The sequence below is a fragment of the Phyllostomus hastatus genome, unplaced genomic scaffold (assembly GCF_019186645.2).
Source record: "Phyllostomus hastatus isolate PE091 unplaced genomic scaffold, TTU_PhHast_1.1 phas_scaffold_39, whole genome shotgun sequence".
In the NCBI taxonomy this organism is placed as follows: Eukaryota; Metazoa; Chordata; class Mammalia; order Chiroptera; family Phyllostomidae; genus Phyllostomus; species Phyllostomus hastatus.
In genome coordinates, this window is record NW_025334028.1 from 7,392,009 (window position 1) to 7,414,416 (window position 22,408).

The 22,408-nt window shown below is 37.8% G+C and overlaps 1 protein-coding gene and 1 pseudogene across 1 annotated transcript in view; one reads left to right on the forward strand and one right to left on the reverse strand.

Annotated features, from left to right (window-relative positions):
• Window positions 1-16,182, reverse strand: part of PLAC8 (placenta associated 8) — a 31,642-nt gene extending 15,460 nt beyond the window's left edge. Inside the window, exon 1 of the mRNA XM_045820215.1 lies at window positions 16,050-16,182. The gene's annotated coding sequence lies outside the window, so the exon portion shown is untranslated. The remainder of the gene's footprint in view (window positions 1-16,049) is intronic.
• Window positions 16,183-17,056: 874 nt separating this feature from the next.
• On the forward strand, window positions 17,057-17,491 carry LOC123806831 (annotated as a pseudogene).
• The last annotated feature ends 4,917 nt before the right edge of the window (window positions 17,492-22,408 follow it).

The window sequence follows — 22,408 nt, forward strand, 5'->3', positions numbered from 1 at the left end:
CATTCCTACGCTCACAGCAAATGTTGCTAGTCGATCCCAGGTTGTATACAGAATCTATTTCCACTGGACATATCTTAGAATCCTAGACAATTGTAATTACCAATTGGTGGACTTCAGTGGAAAGAAGAAAAAAGGACTTTGGAGTCCCATAGAATTGAATTCAAGTTGCAGTCTTCCCACTCTGTCACTTTGGGCATATGACATTTTCTGACAGTATATAGAAAGCTCATACCTTTTGATCAGAGCTGGTAAATGATGTGAACTCAATCTACTATCTGAGAAATAGTTATTGATAAGAATAAATTGTACATGCAATATATTTAAGCCTGACTGTTATGGATATACCTTCAACCTCAAGGTTTAATTATTCATTACCTTGAAAAAATATACTGGGAAAATCAGTATAGTCAAAATATACAGAGTTGCTGCAGCAGCATGGGTGTGTGTGTACCATTAAAGAAAGAAAAATGTACCAGTAAGGCTAAAAGGAAATTACTTCTTTAAGAAAATGATGCTTTCGGAAAAAAATCCATAGGATCAATCGCAATCAGTTCAGGCAATGTGGTAAAATGGAAAACCATGCTAAAATTCTTTTCGAGAGACCCCAGACTAAAAATTACTACAGGGCACAGATTGTATTTTAAATATTCTTCCAGTCCTTAATACCTTTCATAACTCTTTGTACAGCACTGGCCACATATACTTGTGCATTGAGTAGTTTGGAGTAAAGGTAAAATTTGCCATTTGATGTAAAAAAATACTAGTGAGTAATTTTTGAGAATAAGGGGTTCTGATATAAATCCAACAATGGGCATATGCTGCAACTGCTATATATGTAAATCACAACTATCCTAGTATATACTGCATATCTGTTAGTTCAGTTAATTCAATTCCTTATCTAACACAGAGACTCATGCCACATGCTTATAAATCCCTTAATTTCCTTATTTAAAGTAAAATGTTTAGAAGTATATTATAAAAAAACACTATAATGTATGTGTGTATGGATGCACATATGAGTTTTTTAAAAGATTTTGTACTTCTATATATCATGGATAGATCTATATGAGATGCAACTGTGATAAGTAGTTCTTAAATTATAATATATCCAGGGCCTACCTTTTAGAATGTAGACAGACCCTGATTCACTACGTCCTAAAAGAGACCTGAGATTTGCTTTTTTAACAAGCTCCCAAGGGACTTCTGGCCAAGATGGAGGCATAGGTAGACACATTGTGCCTCCTCACAGAACCAAAAGAAGGACCACAACAATTTAAAAACAAAAAACAACCAATACTGACAGAAAATCGAACTTCATGGAAGTCTGACAACCAAGGAGTTAAAGGAGACACATTCTTCCAGACCAGTAGGAGGGGTGGAGTTGGGAAGCCGGGATGGAGAGCGCTCACGGCAAGGTGGTGGCTGGCAGACCCAGTAAGGTAGTAGATTGTGGAATGGGCTGCACAAGGCTGGAGCTGACTGGCAAGGCAGCAGCTGGTGGACTGTGTGGTCCCACATTCACTTGCAGACAAACCAGGCAAAAAAAAAGGGGAGCAGGACAGACTGCACAATTCAGGGTCCTAGCGCAGGGAAATAAAGCCTCAAACCACTGATTGAAAACACCTGTGGGGCTGAGGCAGCGGGAGAAACTCCCTGCCTCACTGGAGAGTTCATTGGAGAGACCCACAGGGTCCTAGAATGACACAAACCCACCCACAACAGAATCAGTATCAGAAGGGCCCAGTTTGCTTGTGGGAAGTGGGGGAAGTGACTGAAATCTGGCAGAGAGTGGAGCAAACACTATTGTTCCCTCTCGGACCCCTTCCCCACATACAGCATCACAACCCAGCCACATGGGATACCCTGCCCTGGTGAACACCTAAGTCTCCACCCCTCACTACATAACAGGTGCATCAGGACAAAAACAAAATGACCCAAATAAAATAACAGATCAAAGCTCCAAAAAAAAATACAACTAAGCAATGAAGATGTAGCCAACCTATCAGATGTACAGTTCAAAACACTAGTAATCAGGATGCTCACAGAATTGGTTGAATTTGGTCACAAATTAGATGAAAAAAATGAAGGCTACGCTGAGTGAAATAAAGGAAAATGCACAGGGAATCAATACTGATGGGAAGGGAAACTGGGAATCAATGGTGTGGACCAGAAAGAAGAAAGAAACATCCAATCACAAAAGAATGAAGAAACAAGAATTCAAAAAAAAAGTGAGGAGAGGATTGGGAACCTCCAGGACATCTTTAAACATTCCAACATCCAAATTATAGGGGTAGAGGAAGAGCAACAAGTGGAAAATTTATTTGAACAATCTGATAAAGGAGAACTTCCCCAATCTGTCTATTCCAGGAAGTCTGGGAAGCTCAGAGAGTCCCAAAGAAGTTAGACCCAAGGAGGAGCACACCAATGCACATCATCATTAAATTACCCAAGATTAAAATGAAGGAGAGAATCCTAGAAGCAGCAAGAGAAAAGGAGGCAGTTACCTACAAAGAAGTTCCCATCAGATTGTCAGCTGATTTCTCAAAAGAGACCTTGCAGGCAAGAAGGGGCTGGAAAGAAGTATTCCAAGTCATGAAAGGCAAGGACCTAAATCCAAGACTGCTCTATCCAGCAAACCTTTCGTTTAGGATGGAAGGGCAGATAAAGTGCTTCTCAGATAAGGTCAAGTTAAAGGAGTTCATCATCACCAAGCCCTTATTATATGAAATGTTAAAGGGACTTATCTAAGAAAAAGGAGATAAAAGACACATATAGTAAAATGACAGCAAACTCACAATTATTAACAACCACACCTAAAACAAAAACAAAAGCAAACTAAGCAAACAACTAGAACAGGAACAGAGACACAAAATGGAGATCACATGGAGGGTTATCAACAGGGGAGTGGGAGGGGGAGAGAGTGGGAAAAGGTACAGAGAATAAGTAGCATAGATGGTAGGTAGAAAATAGACAGGGGGAGGGTAAGAATAGTATGGGAAATGTAGAAGCTAAAGAACTTATAACTATGACACATGGAGATGAACTAAGGGAGGGGAATGTGGGTGGGAGGGAGTATGCAGGGTGGAGTGGAGTGAAAGGGGGAGAATGGGACAACTGTAATAGCATAATCAATAAAATATATTTTTAAAAAACCAACAAATTCCCAGATAGTGCTGATGCTGCAGGTGTCTGGTTCACAATGTCTAGCCAGAGCCTAGACTGTAATTAGGAGCCATGGATATAAACGAACCTGGCTAAGAACCCTGAAACACCAATCCAAAAGAACCTATGCACCCCAATGTTCATAGCAGCATAGTTTACAGTAGCCAAGTGCTAGAAGCAACCCAAGTGTCCATCAGTAAGTGAATTTATAAAAAAAATACTGTGGTACATTTACACAACAGAATTCCATGCAGCAGAAAGAAAGAGAGAGCTCCTACTCTTTTTGACAGCATGGATGGAAGTGGAGAGCACTACATTAAGTGAAATAAGCCAGGCAGTGAAAAACAAATACCACATGATCTCACCATTAACAGGAACCTAATCAACAAAACAAACAAGCAAGCAAAGTATAGCCAAAGACATTGAAATTGAGAACAGGCTGACAGTGACCAGAGGGGAGAGGGGAGGGGATAATGGGGGGAAAGGGTGAAGGGTTTATAGGAACAATTATAAAGGACATATGGACAATAACGAGAGGGTAAAATGGGGGAGGGAGGCAGGGAGGGCTGGGGTGGGAAAAATGGAGAAAACTGTACTTGAAGAACAATAAAAAAGTATTTGATGATTACAAAAAAATAAATAAATAAAAATAAAATATTGCAAAAAAAATACTGTTTTAAAAAACCAAACCAAAACAAACCTGGCTTCAGGTGGTGAAAGACAAATACCATATGATCTCACCTATAAGTGGAACCTAATCAACAAAACAAATAAGCAAGCAAAATATAACCAGAGGCATTGAAATTAAGAACAAACTGACAGTGACCAGAGGGGAGGTGGGAGGGGATAATGGGGGGAAATATGGGGAAGGGTTTTCAGGAGGGGACACATGGACAAAGGTGGGTAGGATCGAGGGTGGGAGATGGGGATGGCTGGGGTGTGGGGATTGGTGGGGAAAAATGAAGACAACTGTACTTTAACAATAATTAAAAAACAACAACCTGGCTTCAAATCTATTTACCACCCTCTGTGTGTCCTAGGATAAGTAAACTAACTTCTCTGAGCTTCAGTTTTGACATCTTTAAAATAAATATAGTGTGCCTTTTCTCTTGAGTTGTGTTAATGTGATGAGATTATGCCAATAGACTATGTGTAGTAGGCATTATGTTTCCTGTAACATGTCAGTGATCTGGCATGCGCCAGTGTTGTGTGTATTTTAAACTGAATGTTTCTAAGTAGCAGGGCCTATGCCGGATTTAATGGTATGGAAAAGTGCCTGGGAACACAGCACCCAGAAAGCAAATGACAGTGGTGATAAGATGACCAATGGGGTAGGAATCAGAAGACTTGGATTTTAGTTATTGCTAGTCTTTGGGAGGTTCAAATAAGATCATGTATGTGAAGACACTTTGAAAATTGTAAATCGCCTTATATACACCAGAGAAAGTCTAAGTACCAGTGAAAGCTGATGAAAAAAACTTGAGCATGATATGTTGCGCCCAGGACAATGTTACTGCAGACAAGAGGTTAAGTGCCAAGGGCAAGGAAAAATCATTATTGCTAGTTCAACCTCTTTAATTTATAGATGAGAAAATGAGGCTTGTCTCAAACATTGAGTGTGGTCCCTCCTCCTCTCCTAGTCTCTTCCCTGTGCCTCAGTTTCCTTATCTGTGAAATGGGGTATTAACAGTACATAGCTTATAAAGTTGTCAGAAGGATTAAATGAGTCAATATTTGAAAAGTCCTTAGAGTGGTGTTTGGTATAAGGTAAGTGCTTTATGAACATTAGTTAAATAAAAGAGAGTACTTGGCCCCGGGGGAAACACAATACTATCCCTCTGCCCACACTTACTTCCTTTACACTCTTAGATACTATGAGATGTGGGTAGTTCTTCTACAAGGCTACAGAAGAAAGGGAAAGAAACAGAAAATAAGTCACACGTCAAAAGTGACAGAGTGGCAGGGTTGGGACTTGAATTCAGTTTTATGGGACTCCAAAGTCTTTATTTTTCTTTCCACTGAACTCCATCAGTCATGAGTCACAGTTCTTGGCCAGCTGAAATAAGCAAGCCCTGTTCAGGAATAAGAGGTAAGCACCTACCTGGAGTGTCCCTTCTCAAGTAAATTTTGGGACTATTGGAAGGTGGATGGTTTGTGACTTTGCTTTCTTTTTATGTATTTGTTTATGTGTGTATTATTTTTAATATCCTGAAACCAGTCACTCAAAAACTTACCCTAGAATTCCACAATACAGGTTTAGAGGACTGGTTCTGAAACAGAGATAATTTTAATTGCCAGGAAACATTTGCCAATGTCTGGAGACATTTTTGGTCATAACTGGGGATGAGATGCTATTATGATCTAGTGGGATCTAGCCAAGGGTGTTGCTAACTATCCTGGAAGCCACAAAACAGCCCCTACAACAAAGAATTTTCTAGCCCCAAATGTCAACAGTGCTGAGTTGAGAAAGCATGGTTTAGAGAACATCAAACATGAGCGCCATGAAAGGTGAGCATTGGGAGGGATCCTAAAGGTTGTCTATTTCAGTTTCCCAGCAGATGCATTAAGTCATGTCTACAGTAGGCCCGAAAAGCAGTTCCTATGAGGAATGAAAACTAACATATTGCTTCTGAGTTCAGAAATGTTCAAAATGCAAGCGCTGGGACTCAGGAATCATTGCATGATTCCAGTATCCCCATGGATTCATTCACATCCTGTTCTGAAATGCCTCTTCTGTGTACCAAGTCCTGCTAGGTCCACCCAACTTTTAACCTGCCTCTTTTCCTTTGGCTTACTATTCCCTGGTTGACAGTTTAATCTGTCTAGTTCTACTATTATTTTCCCTCTTTAAGTAAACTTTTAATTAAAGTGCAATGTACTGGGTGTGGCAAAAATAGGTTTACCCTTGTGAGTACACAAAACACAGAGTTTATTCTTGTATTATTATTCATTATTATATTATTTATTTGTATTACAACTATGAACCTACTTTTGCCCACCCCATACACATTGTACAATATAAAGCAGAAACTGTAAGTGTGATTGATGAACTTTCGAAAAGTGGACATTTTGTGTAAACACAACCTGATTGAAGAACCAGGATGTTGCCAGCATCCCAGGAGTCCTCCTCAGCCTCCTAGGGAGCCCAGCACTCTGCCCAAGGGCAACCTCTACTCTGTCTTGTAACACCAGAGATTCATTTTGCCTGTATGTGTGTGTGTGTATATATATATATATATATATATATATATATAATGATGTACATGATTTATTTTCTTGTGTCTGGCTTCTTTTGCTCAAAATGATTGTGAGATTCAACCACATTGGACATGGCAATAATTCTTTCATTTTTATTGCCATATAATATAGATATACCACAATTTATTCATCCATTTTACCATTGTGTTACTTCCATTTTGGACTATAATAAATAGTACAGTGGTGCTATGAATATTCCTGTACATATCTTCTGGTGGACTATGTATGTATTTGTTATGTCTATAACTGTGGTGAAATTGCTGGGTCCTAGGGTTAATAGATAGTGTTAAACAGTATACTGAAGTGGTAGTACCAATTTACACTGCCATCAGTAATGTATGAGAGTTCCAGTTGCTCCACATCCTCGCCAGTACTTGGTAATGCTAATGTATTTTTTCTACCCATAGGTTGCTAAAGAACCTAGGAAACAGAAACTGAGGTTTAAGACTGAGAAGAACAGAAATTATGTTTAAATGACTAAATAGAGTTGCCACGTTTAGGAAAAAGAAATACAGGATATTTAGTTAAATTTGAATAACTGCCTCATGCAAAATTTTAGACATACCTATACTTGAAAATTGTTCATTCTTTATTTGAAATTCAAATTTCACTGGAGGTTCTGTATTTTACCTGAAGGGCAGTGGGAATGACTTTAGTATTAGATACTGATGTGGGAGCAGTGAGTAACATTTATAGAAATGGGAAGTGGTGGGGAGAGGCCAAAACAATGCAGCTTCCTTAGCTTGTACAGGAAACTCTATCTCACTCCTCCAGATAGCGATCAGAGGCCAAAGAACCCAAATGTCAGCAAAAATTGCTTTCTATTTAAATTATTGTATTTCCTCTGGGAACACAAAATTGTTTTTTACTGGAAAAAGGAAGGAAAACTGAAATTTCTTGAGCAGTTTCTACTGCCAATTTCCATGCTAACAAATTCTATTCTCAATCTTTTCTGCTGTAGTGAAATCCCATGCTTGAGGAAGTTAAGCAGCTCTTGTCCAGGATCAAAGCCAAGCGAGTGAAAGCCAAGGTACATACTCTTTCATTCTACCAAGTCTGCTGTCATTTTGGAAAAAGTTTTACAGACTAGCCCAGGTCCTGTATGGGTCTCCTTCTCTCAATCAGTCAGAGCTGTTCTGATGAAATCAGGTAAAACCCCTATCGCTCTCCTTGGCCTTCCCAAGGCTCTTAATCCTCTGTGGTTCCATCACTTCTTTTCTCCTCTGTCCACCTTCCCTAGCTTTCAGCTGCCTACCAAATAATCCCATGGGTTATATGCAATCTGTTTCTGGAACAAGAAAATAAATAAAGTCATTGAGTAAGCTGTATAATACGCTGATGTGAGCAAAATTAACTTCATCTCTGTGTCCCAGATTTTGTTTCAGTTTTTAAGTTTCACACGGTGTCCTTTGACCCACCTCACTGTCCATAGCAGGCATGGCAGAGCTTCCTAGTTGATTATCTGAGTTCCTTACAATGTAGCTGCAAATTTTTTGTTAGTAATAATGGCTGGGATGGCATGACAACTGAGATAAATACCATACTGGGAATAGTATTGATTATAAATAATCATCTATTACAATACCAGGAGGTTTGCCCCCTGTCCCTTTGTCTTGTCAATCATTAGTACCTGAGTTATACTATTAAAAAAGCAATGCAACATAAGCCTCTAGAGGAGAAAAATCTGGGCAGACTTCTGCATTGTAGTTTCTGCTCTGACCCCAAATTCCTGCAAGTGAATTATCCTATGATAAGTTCTGTTGTATTCTATGGAGTTGCCTGCTCTGTTTGTCGGTCTTATGATACCTTCTCATTACAGCGGCATTACACCTTTGCCTCACTGTCAGACAGTAGACCCTGCTTTAAAAAAAACAAAAAACATTTTCAGTTTTTTCTCCAGCACCCAAAATCCCACCACGGGCCTGTCCTGGGTCTGAGCATGCATCTGGAGGCAGCTGTCCCCTACCCCTCCTCCCCAACACCTCTGGGGAGGTGTCATTACAGAAATCTGCAGTCTCTGCATCATACTCAGTTCCTCCTGCCTAGTGTACCAGTTACAGTGTAGACCAGAAAATGCTGTCCTAGAATATATCTCTTTGGCATAAGGGTCACTGTGATTTGGTTATTTTGAGAAACAGCAGACATAGGAACTCTGACCACAGAGAAGAGGTTACCTTTTAAGAGAAATTCACACATAAAAGAAACTTTCCTTCCTCATTCAGGAAGAGAAGGATGACTCTAAGTCTCAAGAAACTCTTAGGAATGGAGAAGGTGCCAGACTAAAAACTGCATAACAAACTCTTGTGTCCTTGGTCACTTCCCTTTAATTGCCCCCACTTCTCTCTTTAGCCTGAAGAGAGTATTGAGGCCTATGTTCTAAGCCACCACTGAGAGTCAGTCATTTCCCTGGGTGTCTATATGAAATATACATGTCATGAAACTTCTGTTTATTTTTTCTCCCGTTAACCTGTCTTTGGTTACAGGGGCCCCAGCCAAGATCTTAGAAGGGTAGAGAGAAAGTTATTTTTTTCTTTCCCTACAGTGTCATTTCTGAAATTTTGCCAAAACAATGAAAACTTCCAGTTATGAGGAAATTAAATACGATTATGCATAGTTGAAAGTATAGCATTTCCTAATTTAAGTGAAATTATTTCTATTAAAAAGTGTCAATCCAAACACATTTTACATCATGTTAAAAACTATGTTTATGCCTGATAATGCTTAAATGAGCTCTCTTGGTAGTATTTGTGTTTTTGATAGTGCAAGACTCAGAATCTGACACCAGGGAAGTCCAATAATGCTCCTTTCATCAAGAAAGTAAAGGGATCTTGGTTCACTAAAATGTTTAATTTGGAGTCATGTGGGAATAAACAACACACGATAAATTGGGTCCTTCTATCTCTCTGTCGTCATTCTACTATTACTAATCTCTCTGGTGACCTAAGTCACTAGGCTTCTCTACTTTTATAATGTGTGAAACATGTGTCAGGCATATATAGTTTGAGGGAAAGACTACCTTCTCACACCCACACCCTCTAGGCCTGAACTAGGAAGCTGCTTACATGACCCACTCTATTTTTCTAGTCCTTTGATTATCATTTCCCCCCCTCATTGGTCAGACAAGATTCTTCACTACTCTGAAGGCATTCCCTCTACACTGTTCCTGCTGTGAGTTCCTGTCTCTTGTTTCTCTCTTTACCTGTTAACATCTCATCTCAAATGCTACCTTCTCCAGGAAGCCATTTCTAATCTTCCAAATTGGATTTGCCTCTCTCCTTTCTCTAAACTTGCTCTTCACTTTTATGATGTGGTGGGAAAACTACTGAGCTTGAGGTTAGGACACTGGGCTCTAAATATAGCATTGATACTTGGCTACTTCTGTGCCTTTGCTCTAAATGACAATGATGGTATCTTACCTTCCTTCTTCTCAGGGTTATTGAGAAAGCTACAAGAAGCTATACAGTCATGTGCTGCTTAACAATGAGGGTATGTTTTAAGAAATGCATCATTAAGCGATGTCATTGAACATCATCAAGTGCATCTGCACAAACCTTGGGGGGATAGCTTACTACACACCTAGGCTCTATAGTATAACTTATTGCTCCTAGGCTATAAGCCTGTACAGCATGTAACTGTACAAAACAACTTGAGGTTAAATCAAACACAAGATAAAATGATGCAATTAAGAGATGTGGTGAACAGGAGATGTATGAGGCTGCTGGCATAACACAGCATACTGTGTTATAGCAAACTTTTCTGTTATAAATAGACAGAGTACACTCTAAAATAATGATAAAAAGTGTAGCATAGTAAATAATATACAGGGTCCAACAGAAGTAATGCCTGCTTGGGTGTGGTTGCTAAGATAATAATATGGGTGTAATAATTGATAGTTTTAATTTGAACATTTCACCTAAAATGTCATATGGTATGCGTGAATGTGATATTGTTATGTTACAGAACTATATGCTTAAAAATTTTTTTGTAATAAAAATGGTGTGTTATTGGTGCTGGACCCTGTATAAACCAATAACACAGTAATTTAGCTTTATTATCAGTCAAGTACTATGTCCTATACATCATGTATGTACTGTAGTTCTATACAACAGGCAGCCCAGGTTTGTTTATACCAGCATCACCACGAACATGAGAGTAATTATTGTGCTATAATTCTAAGCAACACACTAAGCGACAGAACATTTTCAGCTCTGTTATAATCTTTTGGGACTGCTGTCATATATGCAGTCCATTGTTGACTGAAATGTTGTGTGGCATGTGACTATACTAACTTCAGATACAAGATTTAGATATGTGCGTTCTAAAACTTATATTTTCTGTCTTTCTTTTTAGCTTGTTGGCTGTTTTTTTCTGGGGGGAATGACTGGGCTTCATTATCTTTGTGTCCCCAAAGAAGTGACCTGCATATAGCCTAGAAAATACTAAGCCTTTGAGGGGTTTGAGGACATGCTACCTTAACATGTGGCATCTTGGCATGTTTAATATCTTAAGCTGAAGGAGTCTGAGAAAAAAGCAGAGGCAGGAAAGTCACTCTGACCTCCCTCTCCTTACCCTTCTTCCCTGAAAGCAAGAGATAAACCTCTCTTGTGAAAGGAATTGTTCCTGAATTAGAAAGAAGGAAGTCATCCTTATCACCAGAGACAGGAAATTCAGGGCTGTGAATAAGTAAATCATATTATTTCTTTGCCATTTAGTACCCTTAGGACAAATGCCTTGTCTTGTCAATTCTTCACAGATTTCTTGTTTCTTTGTCTAAAAGGTAGAAAAGCTTCTGGCCCTAGTCACTTCAGGTCTTTTATTCTCTTATGAAGGCTCCCATGTATATGTAAAAATTCTGTAAAATTTTTAGCCTTTTCTCCTGTTCATCTGTCTTTGTCAGTTTAATTTTTAGACCCTGCCAGGGACCCTAAGAGGGTTGAAGAAAACTCTTCTTTTTCTAGATGATAATACCAGCTTATTTAATCATTTATTTATACTAGTGATTTTTAATCAGGGTGATTTTCTCTCAGAAGACATCTGGTAATATCTGGTGACATTTTGATTGTCACAACTTGAAGTAGCAGGTGAGAGGAACTGCCACTGGCCTCTAGTAGGTAAACGCCAAGAATGCCTCCTCCCCCTAACTCCTACCTGCCTATTCCTGCCAATAAGGAATTATTTGGCCCAAAAGTGTTAAGACTGAGAAACTCTGATTCATGCTGTAATATTGTTAAGAGGATTTGAACAGTTTACAAATTTATGTATATAGTAACAGAATATGAAATGAAAAATGAAGAAATTAAACACAAGGAAAATAAAGCCTGGAGCAAATTCAGTGCATGCCTTAAGGTTCCCACAGTGTTAGACATCTGAGCTGCAGATTAGACTCTGAACTTCCTACCAGGTAAAGTGAAGAGGGAACACAAATACTTAGGAGACTGACCGTGTCCATAAAGTAAAAACAGATTGAGACCCAGAGAAATTTCTCATCAAGGCCCTCAAAACAATGTGCAACATGGAATGGTCAAGGCCTTTAACAATTTCTCTGCAATAAAGAGAACAGTGATTTTCCTGAACCCGTTTCCTAATTGTAGAGTTGAAGCCCTAGGCTGGAGTACAATCACCAAAAGTGATCTATGAGAAGCTAAAATGATCCCAACTAAGTACTTACCTCTCTGATAATCTGGGAGGATTCAAGATTAAAAATCAGATTATTTAGATTATTCAGAGAAGCACATGGATGCATATTCTTTGACAATCCTCCATGAACAATATTTTCACTGCCTGAGGTTTGATAAGAATTGGGCAGCAGTGAGGCTATACTGGACGTCTTTGGCAAGAACCTGAGTTCAGATTCCCAACTAGGGCTGCTTCTTATACACAGAAACAGGTATGCAGAAGAAAAGACACATAAGGCAAATGCATTGTTATAAAAATTCAAAGTTGCAACCAGGACAACACAGCCGAACAGAAGGCTAGTCTAGTAGCTCCAAGGGGAAAAACTAGCCTAATTCAATGTGGAGGTGAGCTAAAGGCATACCTGCAGGAGCCTTTGTTTTCCTCAGAAACCAGTTCTAAAACTCTTTTAGCAGGTGACCAGTGAGGAAATTTAGAAAAAAAAATTAACCAACACAGGCAACCATAGATATTTAAATGACCCATTTAAAACAAGCTGATAATGTTTCGTTAAGCAGTACATTTTGTGCAGGCACTTAGGAATTATGTGTGGCTGATTAAAGTCCCTTAGTTCCATACCACTGAGCCTGAACAACTTTTTTATCAGCTGTTAACAAAACCTGCCCACTGTGACAACAAGCTTTCAGTGAAACACTGTGGAGTCTAATTTTAAGTAGTGTAACTTCCTGGTCAACAGATATAAAAGAATTGCAATATGGAGCCTTAGGTTATGTAATGAGTTCACCTTTCTCCATTTGGATTTGGATCCATTGGTCTGGTTGGAAGCGATTCATGGACTTGGAGTTAATATTTTTAATGCTTCCCCGGATTCCAAGGTGGAGTAAGGACTGAGAATCACTGTATTAAAGGAAATCTATCTAAAATGATGATTTGAGTATTAAAGTAGTGGAGTTTAAGCCTTTTACATAAATATAGTTTCCCCCACCACTTAAATTTTCACCCCAAACATGTATAATTTAAAAACTCTAGCTGAAATAACATGATCAATGAGGACAATCTAAAAAAATCATAAAAATATCAAAAGAAAAAATCTCTTGTAAATCAACCATACAAACCAAACCCCCATCAACACTAGTGGTATATGTCCTTCCATTTAGTCTAATAAAATAAATACTTTGTGTGCAAGGCCATGTTTTCATGAGGATACTCTCAAATGTGGCAATAAAACCATTTCTCCTACAGTTCAGGGAAGAATGCTTTTCTTGCTGTTTGTTATAATTGGGGAGCAAGTATTTATACAATATCTCTTTTAAAGAGAAGTGGTATCCAATCTTTGTGCTTCAGCTCACAATTATGATCTGATTTGTTGAGACCCCTATCATGACTCTGAGTTGGTGTGAAGGGGAGAAAGAGTCTTTCTAAGAAAGTTTAATTTGAGTTCTTTTTGCTCATCCTACAATTTATATTTGTCTGCAGAATTAAAGGTTGAAATACTATTGGTTGAATGAATGAGTCTTTTGGGTTACCTTACAAGTCCCAAGTTATATGCAGCTGTTCTGAAAACCCTCAATGAAAACCAGATTCCTTACTTAGGCAAATATTTATTTCCTCAGACTTAAGTCTTGCCTTTATTCTGTTTCTCCCTTCACATCTTTCATGGAACTCTTTGTCTCCAGTAGGAGCTCAGCACAGAGGAACCCCCAAGGACATCACCAACTCTACCCATGCTTAGCATATCTGGTATCTGGTCATAGTAACAGTATAGCAGGCCCATAGATGTCTCAGATGTACTATCTTGGCTAAAAGAACCAGAAAACCAATGAAGTATAGCACTGTATTTTAAATTTTGCTTAACTTAAATTTGGGAATTACCGGTCCTTAGAGTCATATGGGTTGAAAAACACTTACCTGGTGATTTAATATAGCTAATGGCTACACCCACTTTGGTACAAAACATCTCAAAAGGGCTTTATTTTATTTTAATATTTTTGTAAGCAGTCAAGTGTGTTAAATGATTTTAAAGTCTGTTTTATTGTGTGTCCTCTAGCCCTGTCCCCAAACTGTACTGATGATGGAAGTAAAGAGGGTTAAGACAGTGCCAGCCCCTAACCATAAAATCAATTATCATAATGTCTAGAATGTTGAATTTGGGTGGTGTCTGTAACTTGAGTAATTCCCGTTCAATATTTTATAAGAGATAGCAAAACCATTTGTGAGTGTTTCAGTTGATATAAACAGATCTCAAAACATCAGTGAAAATACAATTATCTGGTGGCTACAAAACACTTAAAGTGATGACAAATTTAATTCAGGAAAAAGGCAGCAACCTATACAAACACTTGCTTATAAAATATTTCTTTTTCCCAAAAGTGTCCAGAGTAACTCTTTCAGAGCAGGGTCTACGTGGTAAGAGGGGCAGCCTGTAAATTCATACACATTTGTCTTCATTTTCTCTCCCCCAAGTAAAACTCAAGTGAGTTTCAATGCGGTCTTAAGTGCTAATTTTTCAGTAAACTTGTGGCCAACCATCATGCCTGCTCAGGCATCCAAGTTTCCTCTGCATTTTGCTAACACAAAATGCTCTTCGAGTTGGTTAACTCTCAGGAGGTAAACTAAGCACATGCTTAGGGCACTGATAAAACTGGTAGTAAATATTTTGGAAAAATATTAATCTCCCTCCTCAAATAAATGTAATCCTTGATGGAAATAATCACAGTGACATTGGACTTCTTTGTACTTATTTATTTATTGAGGGATGTGGACCGGTAGCACCCACATGTAGCAACCACATGTAATTAAGTCCTCTGCAGATGTCTATTTGGTGCTGTTATATACATATTTACTTATATTTACAAATTTTAGAGAGAGGGGAATCGAAGGAGAGAGAGGGAGAGCAACACTGATGTATGAGAGGAACATTGATCGGTTGCTTCTTGCTTGTGCCCCAATCAGGGATTGGGTTTTTAAGGTGAGCTGTTTTCAGGTCCCTTGTTTCTACCTGAGTCTGAGCTCTATGGGTGCTGGCCATTCACCTTTTTAACATAGCACAGTGCCTGGAACAGAGTAGATGCTCAATAGGTGTTAAAAAATAATAAATGAATGAACAAATGTACGTCAAAGACTGTAAGTCCCATACACACAATTTTGAAGTCTTGAAACCAGATATGCATACATTAGAAATGCCACCTCTCAACCCCACTTCCTTTTTAGATACTATTTTAAACAAAAGTGTTTGCCTTAGGGACCTAGAAGTTAAAGGGAGGAAAAGAAGCTTCTTTCCCCCCCTTTCTTTAAACCGTAAAAGTGAGAAAAGTTAATCATTCCCTCAACAGTGAAAATACTGAGAGCTGCCTTAGTAATACTGCCAATAGCAACCCAGCTATAAATCAGGAAATATAACAAGTGGCCAGATCATGATGATTTCAAAAAATTGTTTTTGTTATAGAAAAACAGAGACATTTAGAATTAACTTTTGATAATAAAACAATAATAAACCTCAAAATGATTAAAACAGAAATGGTGCTTCCTCCCCACCAGTAAAACCAATTCCAACAGCAAATCTTGAAACTCATTACAAAATAAGAGAGAAACCTCTTAGAAGGAATTTAGAATATTCTGTTTAAACATGCCAGTCATAACGGTGACACAATGATTTCTTCTTTAATGATTAAGGACATTTTTTCCTTTTAAAAAAATGTATCTTCTAGTGGTGCATTTTAAAGAAAAAGTCATGATATTCACAGATTTAATACTCACTACTGCCAAATTAAATTTAAAAGACAATTACATGTTGCAGACATGTGGGTTTTTAAAAGATTACCCTAGATCAACACCTACCATTGAATTCTGCCTTGGCTTATGCTAGTTACATGGTAAGATTTTATTGGCTCTATAATTGATTATTTTTAAAATAAATTTCTTTTGAAAGAGGATAGGAGAGAAAGACAAAAGATTTGCAAAATGGAAAAGGCATTCTGTATTGCAAAAATACTTACCACACAGAGGTTAACTGCAGAGGGCAGTAACCAGGTCAACCTCTGGAAGGCTCAGGAACACTGAATTAGCTGCTTTGTTGCTTCAGCCTAGGGTTATAATCACCAAGGGTGGGGTTAGGGGTGGGGAAAGTTAGGAGGTGGGACTGGAGGAAAGAAATCTTGCCAGAGCTGTCTTTTCTGCCTAGGGGGGCAATGTTTTTGTATTTAAGAATGTGGATGCTGCATTTTATCTCATTGCACTTATTTTATGTGACATTTTGCTGACAATATTGCTCCCAAAGACAGTAAGATTTATTCAGGATTGAGATAAATTTATTCAGGATCCTACATTTTATGAAGGTTCAAGGCTTCTACATTTAGTTAGGATATCGATATCTATAGTTCATTTACTTCCTAAGGCCTTGAAGGTTCTTGAGACAGGTTTTAAAGTAAGAACCGGGAAACTAGTCTTATTTTTCAAAGTGCTACAGAGATATGCAAACTTCCTCTAGTCAGGTTATTGGGATTTCTGTTCAAAAGAGCTGTGTGGCATGAACAAGGAAAGATATTGAAAGGTTAGGGACAGAGCAGAGACATGGTCAAGGGCATTTTGGAGCCACCTGTCTGGTGTCAGTGTGGAACCTGGATTCTAGAAGGCAAGACTGAAATCAGTGGCTCCCTCCAGGAGTAATTTCATAGAGAGTGAAGGATGGAGAGGGCCTGAGCAGGGGTGGAAAGCAAGAGGATGGGTTTAACAGAAAATCATAATAGGAAATGGCAGGTCTTAGGAACTGGGCAGAGGGGTGAGAGAGGGAATGAATCACTTAATGAATCATTAGGCACACAGACACACAATAGTGTATATAAAAACCTTAATTGCTTCTGGTTGCTGACAAAAAAATTTGTTAGTTTAGTTGAGGTTAAAATGTCATTCTTTCTCTCAGTGTGACTCTAACAATTTGTATTTTCTTTCATGTGTTTGAACATAAAATTTGAATGACTAGCCCTTTTGTATCTCAGCCACCAACATGACATCCAGATTGAGGAAGATCTGGAAAATTCAGGGCCACATGAGCCACGGACACAGCCACATTGGCAAACACAGGGAGGCCGAGGTAATGCTGGTGGCTTGCATCATCACAGGATCAACTTCAACAGATATTACCCAAGTTACTGTGGGAAAGTTGGTATGAGGCATTACCACTTAAAGAGGAACCAAAGCTTCTGCCCCACTCTCAACCTTGATCAACTGTGACCCTTGGTCCGTGAGCAGGTGGGTAAACGCTGCCAAAAGCAAGACTGGAGCTGCTCCTACCACTGATGTGGTGCAATCAGGCTGCTACAAAGTTCTGGGGAAGGGGAAGCTCCCACAGCAGTGTGTATTAATGTAGGCGCAATTCTTCAGCAGAAGAGCTGAGGACAAGATGAAGAGTGTTGGCAGGGCCTGTGTCCTGGTAGCTTGAAGGCATACAGAGGGGAGTTCATTTAATGCTCACAAGTGCTTTGTAAAAAAAAAAAAATTGAATGACACACATCACTAAAACTGTTGTATGTTCTCCCTGATTAGACATGTGTACAGAAGGACTTGTTTATGAAGATGGGAGATTGTGGTTGAGGACCAATTCCAAGATAAAAGTGGTCAGGACAAGTATGTGTGACTCTTGACATTGACCAGAATACTTTAGGGTCATTGCCCTTTTCAGACATGATCAGGCACCTTCAGGGTGGTATGGCCATAGACACATTGCCCTTTTCAAAAAAGACTAAGGAGCCACCAGCCTGTGCCAAGTGAAGTACTTCTTGGAGCAAGTTCTGTTAAGTAACCCCAGTAACCTGGGGTTAGCCATTCAGTAAATGTTTTTTTAATTTTGGTTTTGTTTTTTTTCTCCCTCATCAAGCGTACCTTCATTTATTTATTTATTTTTCCATTGCAGTTGACATACAATATGACATTAGTGTCAGGTGTACAACACAGTAATTAGACATTTATGTACCTTACTAAGTACAGTGAGTCTAGTAACCCTCTGTCATCACACTAAGCAAAAGTTTATCTGCACACTATGGCATACTGGTGTCGTTGTGGCCTCTTCAGTTGGAATTACCACTGGCTCACTAAGTGACCTTGGACTAATTAGTTGCTGCCTGTGTGTTTCAGGTTCCTCATAAGAGTGTTGTTGAGGTTGAAAAGTGAACTGTCCTAGCACAGTCTATAAATATATAACAAGTACTCAACAAATATCAATGTTCATTTTTCTCTCCTGAGTTACGAAAGTGGAAAGAAATTAAAGAAGTAGAATGTGCAGCTTGTCGCATAGGATGTGGACAGTGAGGGAGAGGAAAGAATGAAACGGTTTCCAAGTTTCTAGCCCAGGACATTGCTTGACGGTTGCATATCACAATTCTTTCTGACTCAAGTCAATGTTAAGCAAAAATGGGTTTTATGGCCTCATGTCTGAAAATTCCTGGGTACAAGCAGCTTGTGGACCAATTTGTTCCAGGACTCAGCCCTGTGATCAGGGTCCAGGTCTCTCCTTCTCTTGGCTCCACTATCCTTCATGCTGAGTTGTTCCTGCTCTGACTTCATGTGTACTTTAGTGGTTGCCAACAGCTCCAGGCTTCTCCTCTCAGATTCTGGGGCAAGAGAAAAAACTAACAATAATTAACACCCATATTTGCTTACTACTGTTTTAAATTTTTACACTTGTAATTCTCACAAGGATGAGGTATGTAGGAAAACTGAGGCATATTAAGTAACTAGCCCAAAGTAACCAATAAGAGACAGAGCCAGCATTTTTGCCCAGGCAGTCTGGTTTCGCCGCCTGTGCTTGGATGTGCCTCTTCTGAAAGAACTACCATCTTTTTGAGTCCAGTTGCATTGCATTCATTCTGGTGAGTCCATAAGGCTAGAATGCAATGTCTAATTGACCAGGCTTCAGTCCCATGCCTACCTGAAGAAGACAGGGGAAAATGCCACCCAGAGCTCCTGGGCTGAGCTTGGGGGAATAATGAAGAAGAGGGGATGACCTAGCAGAAGGATATCTAGCTGCTCTATTCAGAACAAATAGCAAAACAAGTTTCTCATCACAATTAAGATGGAAAATAAAGAAGAAGAAAAGTTTTAGGGATAAAATGATAAACTCAATGTTAGAAAGCTAAAGTTTAAAATGTTAGAAAAACATGAATGTGAAGATGTGGCTTGTTGGACATATTGATTCATACTTAAAACAAGATGACAACAAAAAGGTAAAAATAAAGTATTGGTAAAGAAATGTCAAGCAAATGAAAAACAAGTGAAAGCAGGAATGGTAACGTTACTATCAGACAAGGTGGAAATGCAGGCTAAAGGCACTTTGAGTTTAAGGACCATCCTTATATAAAAGGCACAGATAATCATTAAGAAGATATAACAGTTATAAAGTGGACATCAAAAAATGTCTATTTTAGCCTGGCTGATGTGACTCAGTGGATTGAGTGCTGGCCTGCAAACCATAGGGCTACTGGTTTGATTCCCAGTCAGGGCACATGTCTGGGTTGTAGGCCAGGTCCTTAGTAGGGGCTATGTGAGAGGCAACCACACATTGATGTTTCACGCCCTCTCTTTCTCCTTCCTTTCCCCTCTGCCTAAAAATAAATAAATAAAATATTTTTAAAAATGTCTATGTTAGCAGCCAAATACACATAGGCAGGGTAAATTTATAAATATACAATTATAATGAGAGATTTCAAAATACTTTTCTCATAATTAGCCAGAATTAACAGTCAAAAAACATTTATTATGCTGTACACTTTAAACTGATACATTGATTTAGGACAATTATATCTCAATAAAACTAGGGGGAAATCTTGCAGACCAAAAAAATAATACAAAAGTTATACACGTCAAAACATTATTCAGTTGAAATAACGAAATAACTTTATACAGTACAGATAAGGACCTGTATGACCTACAAACAAAGAAAATCTTTTTCCATAAAAATATAAAATTATAAATACATGATAAAAGGTGATCTAAAACCTATAAATAGTTAGAAATTAAGAAACAAACTCCTAGGTAAGTCTTGGATCAAAGAGGCAATAAAAAGGAACTCATAATTCTCACGAAACCAATGAAAAGGAAACCACTTCTTATTGAAACATACAGGGCCCCAAAAGTGGAACTACGAGTAATATTTAGAGCCCTAAGAGAAACCACAAATTAAAGAAACTAAATATTCATCTTAAGACATTTTTAAAAAATCAGGAAATTGAAACCAAGAGAGGTAAAAGTTTAAACTAATGATACAGAAAAGTAGCAGAAAGGATGAAAATAGTAAATAAGCCAGGTGGTGAGGGACAAATACCACATGATCTCACCTATAAGTGGAACCTAATCAACAAAAAAGAAAAGCAAACAAAATATAACCAGAGGCATTGAAATTAAGAACAATCTGACAGTAACCAGAGGGGAGGTGGGAGGGGGTAATGGGGGGAAGTGTTTCCAAGAACATCTATAAAGGACACATGGACAAAACCAAGGAGTAGGGGTGGAAGCAAGGGAAGGTGGTGGGTTTGGCTGGGGTGGGTGGGCAGTGTTGGGGGGTAAATTCAGACAACTGTAATTGAACAACAATAAAATAATTAAAAATAAGAAAATAGTAAAAAAGATAAGTAAAAAATCTAGTGAAAATAACCCCAAAAGTTTATTGAATAGACTAATAAATTATATATATTTATATAAAATAGTTAGATGATTTACAATGTTGAAGAGGGAAGAAATAAAAAATAAAAGAGGTTAGGAATGAGAAAAGAATCCTACTCCGATGCATGTGAGAAAAGATTCATGAGACTCACTGTAGACAACTCTACAGCAATGACTATGAAAACCTACTGGAAATGTATAATTTTCTGCAAAATACAAACTATTAAAAAAGACCCAAGAAGCCCTTGGGTGGCTCAGTGGATCGAATGCCAGCCTTTGAACCAAAGGGTTGCTGGTTCGATTTCCAGTCCAGGCACATGCCTGGGTTGTGGACCAGGTCCTTGGGCCGGTTGCCACACAAGAGGCAACCATACACTGATGTTTCAGTCCCTCTTTTCCTCTCTAAAAATAAATAAATTCTTCTCTCTAAAAATAAATAAATAAAATCTTAAAAAAATAAAAAGACCCAAGAAGAGAGGGAAAATATGAATAGATCAATGATAATCTGATTGAATGTTAAAAATGAGAAGACTCTAAAGCCAAATGACCCCAAAGCTGAATTTTAGTTTACCTCTAAAGGTCTGATATTTCCAATGTTAAGTTATTTAAACCCTTGCTATCCAAAATGTGTCCACAGACTGGTAGTATCAGCATCACCTGGGATCTGGTTAGAAACACAGGTTTAGCTACTCCAAGCCATAGAAAAATCTTCTAAATTTATGTTTTCAAGCCAATATAATTTTAATGCAAAAATATAAGAAAAAATGTTCACATGACTTGTAATTTTTAATTACAATTATAATTATAGATTAATCTCACTTGTGATTTAGAGAGAAAATTATAAATAAAATATTAGCTTATAGAAACCTTTATTATATAAAAACAATGAAAAACAATAAACAAGATTTATTCAAAAACTGTAAGAGTGGTTCGATATTCATTGACATAATCCTTTACATTAATAAAATAAGGAAAACATCAGTAGATGTTCAAACAACACTAAAATTCAGCAGCTACTATTTCTAAAATAATTCTAAGTATAGACATAAGAGCAAATTATTTAAATGGCAAAAGACTATTTAAAAGGCCAAAAACCAATAGAAAATATATTTTTTTATGATACAGTATGGTAAAAATTTATTAGTGATACAATATCTTAATGATACATTGTCCTCTGATACTTGGATACTATATAATAATGATAAAATAAAAATAGCAATGAACAAAGGCTGAGTGCTACTAATATGTTAGGTACTATTTAAAGTGTTTTATTTAATACTCAAGAAAACCTCCAAAAGTAAACACTATTGCAATCATGACTTGATAGTTGAAAAATCAGAGGAATTTAAAAGTTACATAATTTGTGAGTGATATAATTAGACATTAATTAAGATATACCATATTCAAAGCTGTTTTTTTACTATGTTGAACTTTAATCTAATGGAATAAAATAACACATTTACATTTCAACACATTTAAACATGGTATTCAATGGAATTATCTTAAATTGGAAGTCACTGAATAGAAAACAAAATTCAAACCTAAGGGTTTGGGTTTTTCTATCAATATCAAATGTTCAATAATGAGGGTTATCTATTCTCTTGGCACAGTATTTAATTTTTTTCTGTTTTATTTATGTTAATAATTAGTGCAATAAAAGCTATGCTGTAATTCTGTTCATTTACTTGAGAAAAAAATCACT